We start from the raw sequence: 18,444 nt of genomic DNA, 5'->3' as shown, positions 1-18,444 counted from the left end.
CTCCCTTCTATTTTTAGATTGATTGTTTTCTCACAGAATATATATTGGAATGTTTTGAGTCACTCAAATAATCATTGACCTTAGGAATAGTGGTACAGAAGATAAGACAGGAAAAAATAATTGATTACACATAAAAAAGACACCATTTGACTAGATAAATCAATCCCATTATAGTGTTGTTCCTTATTATACACTTAAGTGAGCCAGTAGTCTTGATGGTAGAAAGCATGAGATACAATGTTTAAGGCTTATCTTTAAGTCTTCCATCTGCCTGCTAGCCTTGATCTAATATGCCATGGAGAACACCATGAACAGCATTTATAAGTGAGAAATCAGAGGTGATATGACAAGAAAGACCATGGAGCCAAATATTTTATTTCAATAATAGGTAGTTTCAGGGAAGGAGGAGGAGGAAGATTCAATAAAGGTATGGAATTAAGTTTTTTAACTTCACCAGTATCACATCTTATCCTTGAGATGAAAAGCAGATCCATGGTTAAATCCATTATCACCATATCTCAGGACTTGCAGTTGGAGCAAGTAAGCTGGTATACCCAGAGTCCCTGGCCTGGATATTCTGGCAAGTGTCTGGGAGGCTTTATATGTGGCCTCTGAACATCTGAGTAGATCAGGATAAGGGTAGAAATAAACTGGTGCTTCATATAATTGAATATGTTTTCACATCTGACATTAATTAGGTTCAACAAACAGTTGGAGCATTTTGAGATATTTCAGCAAAAAATGAAGGAATGAAACAATGCTAACAATCTGAGGGAAAAATTCAGATCCCACTGTACATGTATCTTTCATTGACATGAGACTCTCCTATTTTAGTATAGCCTCAACTTTATACACGCCCACAGTGCTCCCTGCCAGACTCTTATGTGATATAGAAATTCTGGCTCTCTCAAATGATCATTTCTGCAACCTGTCAAAATGCTGTTGTTGATGTTAGTGCCACAGGATGGTTCAAATCAGTTCATCTTGCTTTGGTGGAGTCTCTGGAGCTTTCTAACTTGTTTTAGCAAGTCTTGAAATTTTGAGTTATAAATCATGAAAAATAATTTAAGGTGATTCTTCTTATTAATAGTATGGGTTTTTTGAACTACATGTAAAGAGTTTTCAACATTAATTTTTGTTAGATTTTGAAATTCAAATTTTTCTCCCTTTCTTCCTCTCCCCACCTGCCCAGAAAGCAAGCTATCTGATATATACTGTATATGTATAGTCCTATTAACCATATTTACAAATTAGTTATGTTGTGAAAGAAGAATCAGAATAAAAGGGAAAAATCACAAGAATGAAAAAACAAAAAAGTGAAAATTATATGCTTTGATTTTGTATTCATATTCCATTCAGATTTTTCATCATGAGTCTTTTGGAATTGTCTTAAATCATTGCTGAAAAGACTATCTATTGTTGTTCATCACACGATATTGCTGTTACTGTGTACAATGTTCTCCTGGTTCTGCTTACAACACTCAACACCAGTTTATGCATATCCTTCTAGGTTTTTCCAAAATCTATCTGCTCATGATTTCTTACAAAACAATAATTTTTCAGCACATTAATATACCAGCTAGGCTTTCAGCACATTAATATACCAGGTAATGCTTTTCCTTCATTCTCGAAGTAGAATGTAGAAGTCAGTAGAATAGGAGTTCAAATCCAACCTCAAACACTTGACGCTTATTAATTGTATGACCTTGGGCAAGTCACTAAATTCCAAGTGCCTCACATTCAGGGCCATTTTCAATTGTCCTGATTCATATCTGACCACTGGACCTGGATGACTCTGGAGGAAAAAGTAAGGCTGGTGACTTATCCCAACCCCCCCTACCTCAAGTCCAGTTTATTTACTTGTTGTGCCATCATCTCCCTGTTGCCATCTTCTTCGAGAATGAAGGACAAGAATTACCATAATCATTCGTCATCATACCACAATTTGTTCAGCCATTCCACATTTGTAGTCCTCAATTTCCAATTCTTTTTTCCGCAAAAAGAGCTGCTAAAGAGCTACATATGCATGTAGGTCCTTTTCCCTTTTTTTTTATGATCTCTTTGGGATACAGACCTAGTAATGGTATTAGTGAATCAAAAGTTCTGCACAATTTGATTGCACTTGTCATACTTCCAAATTGTTCTCCAGAATGTTAGATCAATTCACAACTCTATCACCAATACATTATTGTTACAATTTCCCCACATCTTCTCCAACATTTACCATTTTCCTTTTCTGTCATATTCCTTTATTTTTCAGGCAGTAAAAATAGTTTTGAAGATTGCTGCTTTATAATATGACTACATCACTTTCCTTTTCATTTTTAAAATTAATTCCTTTCGTATTCTTGACCTTTTGGACTTCTAGATTAATTATGCTCTTACTTTTTCTAGCTTTATAAAATAATTTTTTGGTAGTTTGATATTACATTGGTATTACATTACATTACCAGTGTAATTTAGGAAGGATTATCATGTTTATTTTAATTGTTCAGCTTGTCTATAAGCAATTGTTATTTTTCCAGTTGTTTAGATAAGACTTTGTGTCACAAAATTATATTTACATAGTTCCTGGATTTGTCTTGGTAAGTACTCTGCCAAATTTGTTATATTATCTGCCAGTTATTTTTCTTTTTATCTTTGGCTACTGAGCTTTTTTGATAATATAAAGAATTGTTGATATTTATGTGGGTTAATTTTTATATCCTGCAACTTTGCTAAAGCTGCTAATTGTTTCAAGTAGTTTTTAACTGATTGTCTAGGATTCTCTAAATATATCATCATATCATGTGATTGAGAGTTTTGTTCCCTCATTGCCTATTCAAATTCCCTTTTCTTCTCTTATTGCCAAAGCTAACATTTCTAGGACAATATTGAATAATAGTGATGATAAATAGTCTCCTTGTTTTATCCCTGATCTTACTGGGAATGTTTCCAACTTATCCCATTACATATAATGCTTGTTGCTGGTTGTAGAGAGATATGATACTGATTATCATTTTAAGGAAAAACTCTATTTATTCCAATATTCTCTAGTGTTTTTATAGGAATGGTTATTGCATTTTGTCAAAACCTTTTTTCAGCATCTAGTAAGATAATCATGATTTCTGTTAGTTTAGTTAGTAATATGTTCAATTATTCTGATAATTTTTTTAATATTGAACCAGTCCTGCATTATTGGTATAAATCTCACCCTTTCATAGTATATTATCTCAGTGATACATTACTGTAATCTCTTTGCTTTATTTTAAAATTTTCCATCAAAATTCATTAGAAAATTCATCAGGGAAATTTTCTTTCTCTGTTTTGGCTCTTCCTGATTTAAATATGAGCAATCAAAGCTATTGGTAGAACTTCTTCAACTACTTTTCCAATAGTTTTTATAGTGTTGGGAATAATTATTCTTTAAATATTTAATAGAATTTGCTTTTAGATTCATGTGACATTGGAGATTCTTTCTTAGAAAGTTCATTGACGACTTGTTCAATTTCTTTTTCTAAAATGGGGTTATTTAAGTATTTTTTCTTCTTTTGTAAATCTAGGGAATTTATATTTTTAAAATATTCATCCATTTCACTTAGATTTTCAGATTTATTGGCAAATAGTTGGCAAAAATAGTTCAGAATTATTGCTTCAATTTCTTCTTCATTTACCATTTTAATTTTTGATACTCAAAATTTAGTTTTCTCCTTTATTAAAAAAATCAAATTAACAAAGGTTTATCTATTTTATTGAATTAATTTTCATACAGCCAGCTCTTAGTTTTATTTATTAATTCAATAGTTTCTTACTTTCAAATTTATTAATCTCTACTTTGATTTTCAGAATGTATAATTTGGTGTTTAAAATTAAATTTTAATTTGTTCCTTTTCTAGCCTTTTTATTTGTACTCCAGTTCATTGATCTCCTCTTCTATATGTTATTCATGAAATCATTTAGAGATTTAAATTTTCCTCTAGAAATTGCTTTGCTTACATTCTGTGAGTTTTGGTATGTTGTTTTATTACTGTCCTTGTCTTGGATGAATTTGTTGATTATTTCTATGATTTTTTGTTTGATCCTCTGGTTCTAGGATAGCAATACAGTTTTGCTTGATAATCTCTTGAAAGATGCTATCAGGGTTTTTCTGTTGGATTGTGGCTTTCAGTTAGTTCAGTAGTTCTTAAATTACTTTTCTTGGTTCTCTTTTCTGGGTCTATTATTTTTTCAGTGAGAAAATTTATATTTTATTCTATTTTTCATTCTTTTCATTTTGTTTGACTTATTTTTGATGTCTAATTCAAATTTTTAAGAAATTATTTTCTTCAGTTAGCTTTTGTACTTCCTTTTCCATTTGGCCAACTGTACTTTTAAAGTTGCTTTTTTCAATGCATCCCCCAGCTCCCCCCAGCCAATTTGATCAATTCTCTTTTTTTAAAGAGCTTTTGTTCAATCAGTTTTTATGCTTCCTTTTCCAAGCTGTTGTTCCAAGTTGACTTTTTTCATGATTCACATTGCATAATTCTGATTTTTTAATCTAATTTTTCTACCTCTTTTACTTGATTTTTACTTATGTTCCCCTTTGAAGTTTCACATGTAGGCATTTTGACATTGTTATTTTTTTTCTGAGATTGTGCTTTGATCTTCCCTATTGTCAGAGTAACTTTCTAAGAATTTTTTTTAACTTATTTCTTAAAGTTTAGCTCTGTTTCTGGGGCACAGGGGGTGTGGCCCTAGCTTCTTGTGCTAAAGGTCAGGGGCCTAGTCACTGGCTTTCTGTGCCAGGTACTTGCAGCTTTCCCATTGTACTTATTACTCCTGTTGTGCCAGAGTTCCAGGGCTGGCACTATCTTCTGCACTGGGATTGGAGGCCTCACAGCTGACCTGTTGTCTGTACTAGCCTGCTGAGCCTGTTTGGAGACTCTTGTTAACTGATCTGTGCTGCAGCTAAGAGCATTCAACTGACTGTCTACACTGGACTGTTCCCCTTCTACGCAAGTGAGACAGACCTTTCCTCAAGTTATTCTAAATTATCTTAGACTGAAAAATTGTTTCACAATGTTTTGTGGGTTCTTTCATTTTGGAATCCATTTAGAGTATTTTAATTTAATGTTGTTTCTTTCTTTTTTTTTTAAGTTTTTGCAAGACAAATGGGGTTAAGTGGCTTGGCCAAGGCCACACAGCTAGGTAATTATTAAGTGTCTGAGGCCGGATTTGAACTCAGGTCCTCCTGAGTCCAGGGCTGCTGCTCTATCCACTGCACCACCTAGCCACCCTGATTTAATGTTGTTTCTTAGGGAAACTAGAGGAGAACTTTTTCTCCTCCATCTTGACACTACTTTGGTTATTATTATTATTAGTTATTTACTTTGTTCTTTTGAACAAAGTTTACCTTTATTTACCTTTGTTTTTTTGAAGAGCCTGAAGAAGAGTGTCTTCTACTCCATGAGTCTCTTTATATTTTCCCCCAATATTTAATTTGGTAAATAAGTATTAAGGTTATTGGACACTTGTCTCAAATGATGATGTTGTTAGGTGACATTGTTTTGATAGAACTATAACTTCCTACTTTTCTCTGTAGATATTGTGGGCAGGTAAAGAGATATGTTTGGTGAACTTTTGACATATATTTTACAAAAATTTATCTAGAGATAATACCCCTTGCTTTGACTAGTGAATTGATCTGATAATAACAAAGTTATTCCCTTACAGCTGGGTTAATAGGACAGATGTGTAGCTATATCTGTTTTAGGAATTGCTAAAAGAGCAATGATGGAAGCTGAATTTGACCACAGTTTCTAACCCTAGTTTTTTAGGTATTTCAAGCCTTGATATAAAGTCTGTTCTCAGTTCCCCAAATTTCACAGACTTTTCCATGGTACAAATTGAACTACAATTGAAAGTTGAAATACAATTTGAGTATAATCATTTAGATGTTATTATATGAAAGCTTCTTGACTATGGGTTATCTCTTAGGAAAAGAGGTCCCTGAATGATTTCTATGTGGCCCTAAATATTGTTAAATCTTTTCTCACCTTGATAAAAGGATCTTACAGCTCCCTGTACCTCCTGGGAAAACCATTTCCTTTGGGAGCTATTTGTACATTCCCCAAAAGATTCTTGGGTGTTAGTTCTGTAGAAGTTGCTGTCCTTGTTATTGAAGCATTTCAAACTCTAGGGCCCTTTGGAGGACACTAAGCAATCAATATCTAGTGGAGGAATGAACACATTTCCTTTTGTGTCAAAACAATAAAATTAGATCCCTAGTCCTTAGGAGGAGATAGATTTGGCTCTTGGTGAGTCATCCCCCATACAGACCCTTCTGGTACTTTCATCTTTTGGGGATAAGATTGTGCTTCTTTAGCTTATCACAATCTACTACTTGGAGGGACTCCATCATCCAGAAAGGGGATGGTCAGAAATTACTGAACTCAGTCCCTTTTGATGATTTTTATTGATCTTTGTGGCATCATACCTTCTGATCCATAAAAAGATGACCCACAATAATATATAGTAACTATACTCACAAAGCACATAGACAGATCACTTGTTCTTTCAGTTTCCCCCTTGTCATTGTGGAAACTGTCATATATGTTACATTTTTGTTTTCTAGTTGTTAAGGGGAAAGTATTTTGTAAAACTTGAGGCACTATAATTGTGTCTTTATTAATATAAATAATAATAAACCATTTCATTCATGGCCTCAGGGAAACAAACCTCATCCATTAATAAATATTCTCTTATTTATTTAAGATTCATACTCTGTCTCCATCTATAAAGATTGCTGGCCATTTACAGATTAAAGCAGTGGGACATAGGACATTTCCAGGGGGTTCAGGCTAAGATGATGCTTTCTGCCATCAGAACTTAGCAGATTTTAACAATTTAGCTGTAACTTCCAGTACTTTGATTTTTATCAAGACCTTAAGTAAATAAAACCGTCTCAAAATAACTACATGGGATATATATATATTTTTTCTATACAGACCTTTCATTTAACTAGTATTTCTCACATCCTCCTCCAAACTCTATCCACAAATGCAGATCTTCAACTGTTCCATACCTTAGTCTTAGAAAATTTCCTGAAACCTGGAGAGTTTAAGTGACTTGCACAGGATCACACAACTAGTAAATCTCATATCCTATCTGCAAATCCATTATTCTTTCAAATATTCACACAAATGAAATAAAATAAAGATTTTTCATTAAAAATTCAAATCCACATTCATCTCTATAGCATCTAGAAAATAAATGCCAAATTGGGGGAGCTATTTGGCACAGTAATTAGATCACAGGCCTGGAATCAGGAAAACCTGAGTTCAAATCCAGTCTTAGATACTTTGTAGTTGTGTGACCCAGGACAAATCGCTTAATTCTCTTTGTCTCATTTTCCTCATTTGTGAAATGAACTGCACTCTAGTATCTTTTATTCAACTCTCTAATTTTCAGTTTTAGCAATTGAATTAAATCAATATGAATAACAGTAAAATTTACAAAGTGCTTTCTACATATATTATTTCATTTGATGCCCCACAACAAACTAGGTACTGTTTTGATCCCCATTTCACAGAAAAAAGAAAATAAATGAGAATGAGAGAGATCAAGTAACTTGCCCAGGTTCCCATAGCTAATAATTGAGGCATCATTTGAACTCAGTTGTTTCTGACTTTAAGTCTGGTGCTCCTGCCTCTATGTTGCCTAATTGTTTAAGATAAAAATAATTTTGGTTCTGTAGCTGTTAACCAGAGGGACCCCATCCCTCCCCCTCAAAGTGGCTAAAGCATTCCCCTAACCAGGAGTCTTTAGTAATCCAGTCTGGTGTTGGTACACAAGAATAAAGAATCTCTTTTAAACTGAGATTTAATGAATTTTCTGAGGAACAATGAGAGACAGTACAGGTCAGTTTGATTATCTGTCTTAGTGAGAGCTTGGTGTGTTGAATTAGGAGATTCAGACCCCACTCCAGTCTCAAATATTTAGGCCTTCGTTTTGCTAAGTTCCTAAGGGATGAGGGGATGATCAAACTGTGCAAGGATGACTTATGGGAATCTTGACAGATCAGAGGGAGGAAACTATTCCTGATGAAAGGGCTATTCATGGGATTCTGGAAATAAAAAGGACAAATGGATAGGAAGATAATCTTCTCATGCTTGTATCTAGCCAAGCAAGGTGAAGGATTAGAGAAAAATTTTCCCATGGCTTCAGTTCTATATCCAAAGACCTCTTTCAGATAAAAACACTTCTAATTTAGAATTGTGGTTTACTCCATTAGGACCAACCTCAAATATTTACTGTGATGATCAAATAAAATAATGTTGTAAAGTACCTTTTTAACCTATAAAATGCTTACATATAAATTAATTGAAGGCCTCAGGGAGTAAGGCATTAAACTGATAGAAAATGTAACTTCATCTTCCAACTGGGGAAGAAATGGGATTTTCTGTGTACCAAGGAGAGTTTCACCAAAAAATGAGGATGATAATATCTATACTGCTTTGCTGAAGGGTTGTTGTAAGTAAAGTATTTTGCAAGTTTAAAGTTAGTGAAATGGAAGCCATTATTCATTTTTTTCCTTAAACCTTCCTGATTGATTGTTTTAAACATAATTCCAAGACAGAGGTGTTTGGTGTTAATGAGCTTTGTTTTTTTTAAATAACATTTAAACAATATGTCATAGAAAATACATTTTATCTTCACTGATTCTTCTTTAAAGGTCCTTTCCAAAGCAGTGACTCATCTCTTAGCTAGTGACTTTCAGTAAGATCCTTTTGAGACATTAGTTACTTTTGGTTTTTGACCAAGGACAATTACTTCATTTCATTTTAGATGAATCTAGTGGATGAAACATAACCTGGAACATTTCAGTTTATCTATACTACTTAATGGCCCCCAAAACTAAAAAATAAAGTTCTTCCTGCCTTGCTATGGCTTCCTTCTTATCAAATTCATTCTTCCCCAACTTAAGGAGCTAGTGGAGCAATGTGTTTTTAAGGGAGAGAACACTAGAATTAAAAACTCAGTTGACCTGGGTTCAATTCCCAACTCTAACAATTACTAGTCATGTAACTCTAGAGAAGCCACCTCATTCATGTGATCTTGTTTTTTTTTCTCTGTGAAATGAGGAATATAATACTTGTCCTATCTTCCTTATAGAAGAGATGTGAGGAAAATTTAGCAAGTCAAAAAGCACTATATGAGTATCATCTATTATGTTACATCAGTAATTCATTTGGCAAGGAAATATTTATTAAGCTACATTCCAGATGTCATTCTAGGTTCTGAGATACAGGTATCAAGGTTATTCTAATTGGGGAAATAACAAATACATATAAAAACATATTCAGCATAAATGTAAGGTTAATAAATATAAATATGTTTAATATATTTAAAAACAAGGTAGCTTAGGAGAGAGGATAATAATGATTGGAGAAATCATGAATGGCTTCATGCAGAAGATACTATTTGAACTACTTCATAAAGGAAGAGAAGAACTCTGGTAGGCAGAGATAAAGAGAGATGTGGTATGTCCACTGCAAAGGCACCAGTTGGGAGATGAAGTGTTATGTGTGAAGAATAGAGTCAAGATTAGTTTGGCTGGATCACCAAGTACAGGAGCCTCAAGTATAAGGGAGCTGAAAAGATAGGTTTGGGTAAGGTTGTGTACGTTATAAAAGCTAAACAGACTTTTTTTCCCAGGAAGCATCAGAAAACCACTGGATTTGATTGAAAGAAGGGAGTCATATGGCCACATTTTTTGATTGATGAAAATTACTTTGTCAACAGCGTATATGTAACATGTTCTGAAATAGAGATGGAATTGTGAGGTAAAGTCAGCTGTAGGAAAAAGGTGCAATAATCAAAGTAAGATCTAATAAGAACCTGAATTAAGGTGGTGGCTTTAAGAATGGAGAGAATTTTAATGGAAAAGATGTTGTTAAGGTCAAAATAAGAATATTTGTAGGTAATTAGATATGTTGGATGAGAGACAATGAGTCCAGGATAATACTAATTTTATGAACCTAGAAGAACCGCATTAGAAATAGGGAATTTTGGAAGAAGGGGTTGTTTAATGAAAAAGATAATGAGTTCAGTTTTGGACAAGTTAAGGTTAAGATGTCTTCAGGTCATCCAGTTTGAAATGTCCAATATGTAGTTAGTGACACTTTACTGAGCCTTGGGGCAGGCTGGAAGTGAATATTTCTATTTGGGAATCATCTAAATAGAAATACTAGTTAAACTTAGGGGAACTTATGAAGTTAGAGAGGGAGAGAGAGGGAGAGAGAGAGGGGATGGAGAAGAAAAGAAGATATAACTTATAGAAAACCTTGAAGGAAATTCCTGGATAGGGGGGATTGATATGGGCTAGGATCCAAAAAGAAGGCTGAGAAAGCTCAGTCAGACATGTAGGCAGTGAACCAAGGAAACAATAATGTCACAAAAATTCAAAGAGGTAAGAATATCTCATAGGAGCAAATAGTCAACAAGTTAAATGAATGATTAAGACTGAGGGAGAAAAAAGCAACCAGATCTTTGGTAACTTTGGAGAGAGGAACTTTATCTAAATTTCAGATGAGGTTAGAAGCCAAATTGCAAGTCATTGGGAAGTGAATGAAAGGAGAAGTAGAAGAAGTGATCATAGATAGTTTTTTCAAATAGTTTGACTGAGAAATGGAGTAGAGAGTGGTAGCTGAAGGAGATACTTGGGTCTAATCAGGTTTTTTAAAGATGGAAGAGACAGATCTTGTGAATGCAATTGAGAAACAATCCCCTGCTAGGGAAGAGTATGAATGTTTTGTGAGACATTTGGATTAAGGATATAATCAGATGTAGCAGATGGGAGGCAAGCTATCAAGTGACCTTCTAGAAGAACTACCTCTTTATCAGAGATTGGGGAAAAGGAGGAAAGAGTGAGAGATGATATTATTGGAATTCTGGTATTAAGAGTACTAGAAAATCACATGTTGAATGACCTGAATATTTTCAACAAAGAGGTCTGGTCTTCTTAGGGGATGTAAGGTAAGAGGGAGAGGGAGATGTGAGATGCTTGAAGGTGGAAGATATATTTTGGAATATCCTTTGCTGAGAGTGAACTTTTAAATTCTTTAGGGAGAAAGAAAAAGACTTTCATGTTCAGGGAGAGTTAATTGAAGTTAAATAGCTTGACTTTGTAATGTACCCAGTCAGTAAGGTTGTAAGATTTCTTTCAGCTATGCATTATAGCTGGTATGTTGGAATAGAAGAAACTGAAGGGAAAAATAATTCAGGCTTAGATTTGTCTAAAAATGAGCAGCAATAAGACAAAAGACAAAAGAGATTCAAGAGAAGAGGACTAGTGGCGGCTAGGTGGCATAGTGGATAAAGTACCGGCCTTGGAGTCAGGAGTACCTGGGTTCAAATGTGGTCTCAGACACTTAATAATTACCTAGCTGTGTGGCCTTGGGCAAGCCACTTAACCCCATTTGCCTTGCAAAAAAAAAAAGAGAGAAGTGGACCATGTGTAGTTGAAATGACTAATTTTTGTGTTGGGTTTTAACAGTGAGCAAAATGAAATCAGAGTGAGGGGAATAGAGGGAATGGGAGGTTTTAGCAAGGACAAAGAATAGTTGTGAGAGGGTTAAAAAATATGGAAAGAGTTAAGCATAAGAAATAATGAAATAATGAATGGTTATAATTAGATAATGTCACTTTCTTATTAGGAAATAGAACATATGTGGATGACTGAGACATCTCACATGTAACCATCCCTGTCGGTACCTGAGATAGAAAAGAGATCATGAAACTTAAGGATGCTAAGGGACTACAGTATTAGAGACTTGGAGAAAGCATCTAAGTAGATATTAAAGACTCCTAGTTTGAGGGTGAGAATTAGTGAGAAAAAGAAAATGGTGAGCTAGATGTAATTTTTATTCCTGCTAGGTTAGGATAGGGCAAATTTTTCCCCCTCTGGAAAATGTGTCTATATTCCTCCCTAGATTACCTCTCTAGAAATAACTTAATCACTGTCTGGCATTTCCAGGGCTCCAGTTAATCTTTTGTTATTCCTGAGGTTTGTTAGAAAAGATGTGATCTCAGATTAACCTTGATTCAGGTACTCAACTGAGTGATGAAACAAATGGTCTTTAAAGGTCCTTTCCAGTAACAGTGAGTCAAGGCTGTGACTTTGATTTTTTCTACTAACCAGTGTCCCTTAGTAATCAAACTGACTTCTCCAAAGTTATCATTGATCTCTTAATCGACAGATATGACCCCTTTCTCAGTCCTCACCCCAGACCTTTCTTCATCATTTTTAAAGCATAAAATTGACACACCTGGGAATAGGGCATCTGACAACACTTCCAAACCATCCCCTTCTCATAGCTTCACTGTTACTGTTGAGTACTGCACCATCTTCCTGAGTCACCTGTGTGTAAGGCCTAGTATTTGATGGGAATTCCTCACTCTTTATTACCTCTCACATTGTTTAAGTGGTTGACTACTATTGTTTCTGCCTCTTAACATTGGTCATATATGTCCCCTTCTCTCCTCTGACAGTGCTACCCTCTTGATGAAGGCCCATCATCTCATGCCTGGACGACTGCAATAGCATTGCTAGATTGTCTCCCTGGCTCAAGTATCTCTCTACTCCAATTCATTTCCCACTTAGCTGTCAAACTAATCTACCTAAAACAGAGGCTTGAGCATTATATCTCAGAATCATCCTCTGTCTCCTCTATTCAGTTAACTGCAGTAACTCGCTATTGCTCCAGGATCAAATTTATAAACTGACCCTTTCCTACTTTTCCAGTCTTCCTTAACCTTGTTTCCCTCCCATGTTCCCTATGGTCCAATTGACACTGGCTTCCTTGCTATTCCTTATGTGCCTCTCTTCTCTATCTCTTGAGTGACCATTTTCACTGCCTCTTCCCAGTTGTTGAAATGCTTACCCTTTTCATCTCTGCCCTCTAGCTTTCATGGCTTCCTTCAGATCTCAGCTCACTTCTAATTCCTTGTGAGATGTCTTTCCTGGTTGTCTTAAACTTAGTCCCTTCCCTCTGAAATTATCTCCACATTATCCTGTCTGTACCTTGTTGGTACATAGTTATTTGCCTATTATCTCCCCACCTCCCACCCCCAACACTGTTGGCTCCTTGAAAGCAGGGACTGCTTGGAACTTTTTTCACAGTTTAACACACACACAGTTTAACATAGTGCCTGGCCCGTAGTAGGTGCTCAAAAGATGCAACAATGTAAGGACAAAGGAATGAATGAGTAAGGTACAGGAAACTGCCATGGAGATAATATGCAGAAATAGAGAAACCTTTTTTTGCCTTTTTATATAAAATAGCACTTGTTTTCTGTTAAAAGGTTATTCCTCTCAAGATCATACAATGTCAGAGCTTGAAGGTTTTTTAAATCATAAGAATGTTAGAAGAGGAAAGGCCTTACCTAGAATATTAAAAGAGATAGAAAAATCCTGGGGGCCGCAAGGGGCATCTAGGTGGCTGAATAGAGCAGAAGCCCTGGAGTCAGGAGAGTCTGAGTTCAAATGTGGCCCTAAAACACTTGTAATTTACTAACTGTATGATCTTGGGCAAATCACCTTGCAAACCTGCTCCTCCCCTCCCCTTTCACTTCCCCCAAGTACAAGGAAACATCTTACAAGCCCAGAAGAACAATTGGTCTTTCATCCGGACAGCTCATTGGTGATGCTTCTGAGTTGACTTCATAGATGGAACTGATACACATTCTTCCCCTCTTGCTCTCTCTCTTGCGCTCTCTCTCTCTCTCTCTCTCTCTCTCTCTCTCTCTCTCTCTCTCTCTCTGTATATTCATACACATATATGTATGTATGTATGTATGTATGTGAGTATTCACATAGTTGTTTTCATTATTAAATTTTTAAGAACCTTGAGAACAAGACCTGTGTCATGTATCATTGGGTCTCTATAACCAAACACAGTAGAAAGTGGAAATGCTTGTTGATTGTGTGAATCACAGAGCCTCTTTTTTGCTGTTATTGTATTTCTTTCCTTGTGCTCTTTGCTGATGTTCTTATATTCAGATTGAATATCAAGAAAACCTAGTGCTCTGTACTTATCTCTTTTCACTTAAATTATACTTCATAAGTGATACTTCATGAGTTATTTCTTCAAACCTTCCTCCTATTATTATAAACTAAGGTAGGAGTATATACACATATGCCTGGAATCATTTCAGAAATACTTTTTTTTTTCTCTTCTAATCTGATGTGGGTGGTTATCTTTCTATGAAATTGAGGGATTCTTTGGCAGCAATTAATGCATATACTACCAATGAAAGATGATACTGTAGTGACTCTCAATGTCTACTCAATCTGTTTGTCTGAGTAATTATATGAGGCAGTTTGGTATGGTGCTTGATTAGGACTTGAAAAACTCAGGTCCTGATCCTGGCTCATATACCATGATGGGGGAAATTTTATTATTTTAGGCATTTTATCTTGTCTCTCCCTCAGTTTCCTCATCTGTTTGTAAAATGAGGGGATTATATACTAGATTTATCTTCATGGACTGATTTAACTCTTATAGCCTACATTCAAAAGTTCCTTCTAGCACTAATAGTCTATGATCCTATGATTTTAATTGCACATTTAATTTGCAGTTTTTAGAGATGGCAAAGTACAGTAACTGGAGTTTCTGAAAGAAACTTTGAACTGTCTTAAAATATATAATGTAATATCAGTAGTGTTTGCTTTAATTTATTGAAAAACTTTGACATGTAATTATTGTTTCTTTCATGATTATCACTGTAAAAATTAAATTTCATGACAACTGTAATATGAATAAATCACTTTGTAATTTATAGCAATAGATAATATCCCATTACATAGCTTGAAATTCCCAGTTCATTTAAACTTATCCCTTAGTGATTCTGAATTAACATTCTGTACATAACCTGTCTGGTATTGAAGAATTCCAAACATTGTCATAAGTAGAAAGATTTATTTATATGTTGATCTGAATATATCAATCCTGTCATTCATCTTGGTGGTGCATCCAGATGAATTATGGAAAACTCTCAGGCAAGTGGGACAAATAATGATTCCTTGGAAAGAAAGCTGATGGGTAGAGCTTGCAAACTTTTTTAAATCTTGAAATCATCTTTGACCACTCCTAATTCCTCCTCTTCTAGATCAGCTTGATTGTGGTGACCTGTTGAAGCTACCATTGGATGGGTATTCTATTTAACCCTTTATTTGAAAGATTTTACTTGATGACACCCTAAAGAGTGCTGAATTCAGAGTTAGGAGAGACCAGAGATAAATCCTGATTTTGATGCACACTAGCACTGAATATGGCCAAATCTCTTAGCCTCTTTGTACCTCAGTTTCCTCATCTGTAACATGAAGTAGTCAGATTATTTGCATTCTGAGACATAGACAAGAAACTGAGGTCCTGACAAAGTAAATTATTTACTTGCCTAAAATAGACTTATAGTATATGAACCAGGATAGGGATCTGGGTTTTCCAATTCCTATTCTAGCCCTGTTTCAACTTTACCAACTATATTAACCTTCCAAAGTTAAATTTATGATCCTATAAGTTATTTAAGCTCCCTAATTCTCAAATTCATTTCTTAAATGGAAATAAAAATGACTCTGGTACTTCATTTAAAGATTTATCAAGACTAAAATGTAAATATGTTAAACATGAAGAAGGTACATGTACAACTTTTTTACTAGACTGTTCACCACCATGGGGAGGGGGGAGAGAAGGGAAGGAGGTAGAAAAAAATGGAACTCATAAATTTGCAAATGAACAAATGTTGAAAAACTACCATTGCATGTAATTGGATGAATAAAATAAAATTTTAATTAAAGACTTATTGAGAAGAATGAAAGAGATAAGATATGTAAATCACACATAGTCCACACATGAAACAACACAGCATCTTACAGAAGTTTTTAATCACATGATGAATTGAGATAATTTAAATTCCATTATGCAATTAAAATTGACAGCATTTAACAACTTATTGGATTTGGAAGAAGTAAGAAAGAAGACAAAGCATCAAAGATGATTGCTATACTTTGAGTCTCTATGACTGGAATGATGGTGGTATCATTGAGTCAGAGAAGTGAGGAGTATTTTAGAACAATATTCCTAGAAGTATATCTTAGAACAGTGGGCTGAACCAGAGTACAATGTAATTGGGAAATGTCTAACATGAGAAAAAATATAAAATACAACATAAATAAGGTTAATTTGTGATTTTTTAAAATCAATATGGAGACCCTAGGGATCTGTTTCTATTTGTTTTTGGCACTACTACCTTTGAGAGCTTCAAAAATCCTTTGAGAGAAAAAGAGAGTACTACTTCACAATTTTTTAAACCAGGAAAATGATCCCTGGAGATAATGGCATTTAGAATTCTCAAGGTCAGTTGCTTAGATGGTAAGTATTGCATCTGAGATATGAACTCAAGTCTTTTGACTCTAAGTCCAGTATTTCAAATCACAAAATTTTAAAAATGAAATGATCCTTATACATCATTCAATCCAAAGGGCCTTAACCTTAGATCCATGGACTTACTTAAAAATATTTTAATAGCTATATTTGATTGTGATTGATTTCCTTTATAATTCTCTGAATTTTAATTTGTTCTTTTAAAAATATTATTCTGAGAAATGGCCTATAGGCTTCATCAGAGGCCAAAGGGGTCTGTTACACAAAAACATTAAGAATCCATGATTCAGGGGAGGCTAGGTGGCGTAGTGGATAAAGCACCGGCCTTGGAGTCAGGAGTACCTGGGTTCAAATCTGGTCTAAGATACTTAATAATTACCTAGCTGTGTGGCCGTGGGCAAGCCGCTTAACCCCATTTGCCTTGCAAAAACCTAAAAAAAAATCCATGATCCGGTCCAACTTCATCATTTTAGGTATGAACATAAATTGGAAGAGTAAAGGAAAGCAAGGTGGTGTGATAGAAATGATGAGTAATTGGCGTAGTAGGTCTAACTTCATCATATTATGTATGAGGTACAACATAAATTGTAGCAAATGAAAACAAGGTGGTGTGGTAGAAATGATGAGTAATAGGCATAGTAGGTCTAAAAATGAGTTCACAATATATAGGCTATCTCCTAGCCAATGGAAGAATTTATTCCTTGAAAGATACAGTGGACTAGAGAGGGGAAGTTCTCTAGCAAAAAACATATGACATATGTTCATTTTTATAGGAAGAAAAGAAGGAAGAAGAGAGAAAAAAATGATCTCTCTAATGATTAAATCTGTCAGGGTGGACTCTGGATGTCTGAAGTTATTTGAAGAACAGGAAAGTTGCCACCAAGGCACCATATCCAGAACTTCTAATTATGTTATAAATGTGCTTATTGAAGAGGAATTGTAGATATCAAAGAAGATTCTAGGTGCTGATAATAAGTAATTAAGTCCCTCAAGGCAGACTGAGATCTTCACATAACAAATAAAGGAAGAAGATAGCCCCAAGCAGGACAAGATCAGAGCATACAGATAAGGGGCAGCCAGAAGTCAAAAAGGCTTTCTGTAGAAGTAGGGGCAATGGAGCCTGTAATTAAATTATAACTTGAATTCCCTGTTCTAGCAGGAATCCAGCAAGGACACTTAGAGCAGATCTGAATGTTGGGGAGGGGACTCATTAATTATAACCCCCATCAGAAATAGCACTATATATTTCCAGTCAAATAACTTAGCTTCAGATTCCAACCCTTCTATATTATTAAGGTGATGGTAATTAGATTTGGGGGGGCCTCAGTTTCCTATTTGGTAAAATGTGAGGGTTGCTAAGATCCCTTCCTATTCTAAATAGAATTATAATGTTTGAAGAGTCTTAGCTTATTCTTGAATCTGGATTTCTTGCTTTACAGAATCAAAGGAACTCAGATTTGGAAATAACTTTAAAAGACATAAAATCTAAATTGTATCTGAATAGAGTCCTCTCTCTAACGCTCCTTCCTAGTGATTGTTTTCACTCTACTTTAAGACCTCCATTGATGGGGAACCCACCCAAGGCTTAAGAAGTTCCCCCCCCTTAAATACAATATACATTACATCAAACTACTTTGAGTAAGTTTGCTTCGACTTGTTCTCACAGAACTAAGCTTCTATGGCAGCTTTCAGGTTTGGGGGCAGGGTAACCTTAGGAGTTTGAATTTCTCGCTGGCTAAATTCCCTACCATTGTTAGTTGCCACTTGATCACCCTAGTTCCATTTAACCATTTAACATCACTTACTCTTTATAAAGGGATATTTACTGTGAAACATCACCATCATCTCTGAAAAGAGTAGTCTTACTCCAAGCAGAGTTCCTACATAGTAGTGGCCCCTCTGAGTTATGTACTAATGTGGCATAACTGCTGGGGGAATCCTTGTCCTACAGCTAACTTGGAATGGGTACTGAAGATCACTCCCAAATCATCTTGTTCCTCTTGGTATCATTGCTAAATTGGCTGCAAAATCCTGGACACTG

General features: G+C 35.1%; 1 protein-coding gene across 2 annotated transcripts in view; it reads left to right on the top strand.

The window, feature by feature from the left end:
• The window catches only part of TRAPPC9 (trafficking protein particle complex subunit 9), a 1,041,075-nt gene that overhangs the window by 527,725 nt on the left and 494,906 nt on the right, over nt 1-18,444 (top strand). The window lies entirely within an intron of this gene.

The sequence above is a fragment of the Macrotis lagotis genome, chromosome X (assembly GCF_037893015.1).
Source record: "Macrotis lagotis isolate mMagLag1 chromosome X, bilby.v1.9.chrom.fasta, whole genome shotgun sequence".
NCBI lineage: Eukaryota > Metazoa > Chordata > Mammalia > Peramelemorphia > Peramelidae > Macrotis > Macrotis lagotis.
This window is presented reverse-complemented; position numbering and strand designations above follow the sequence as displayed.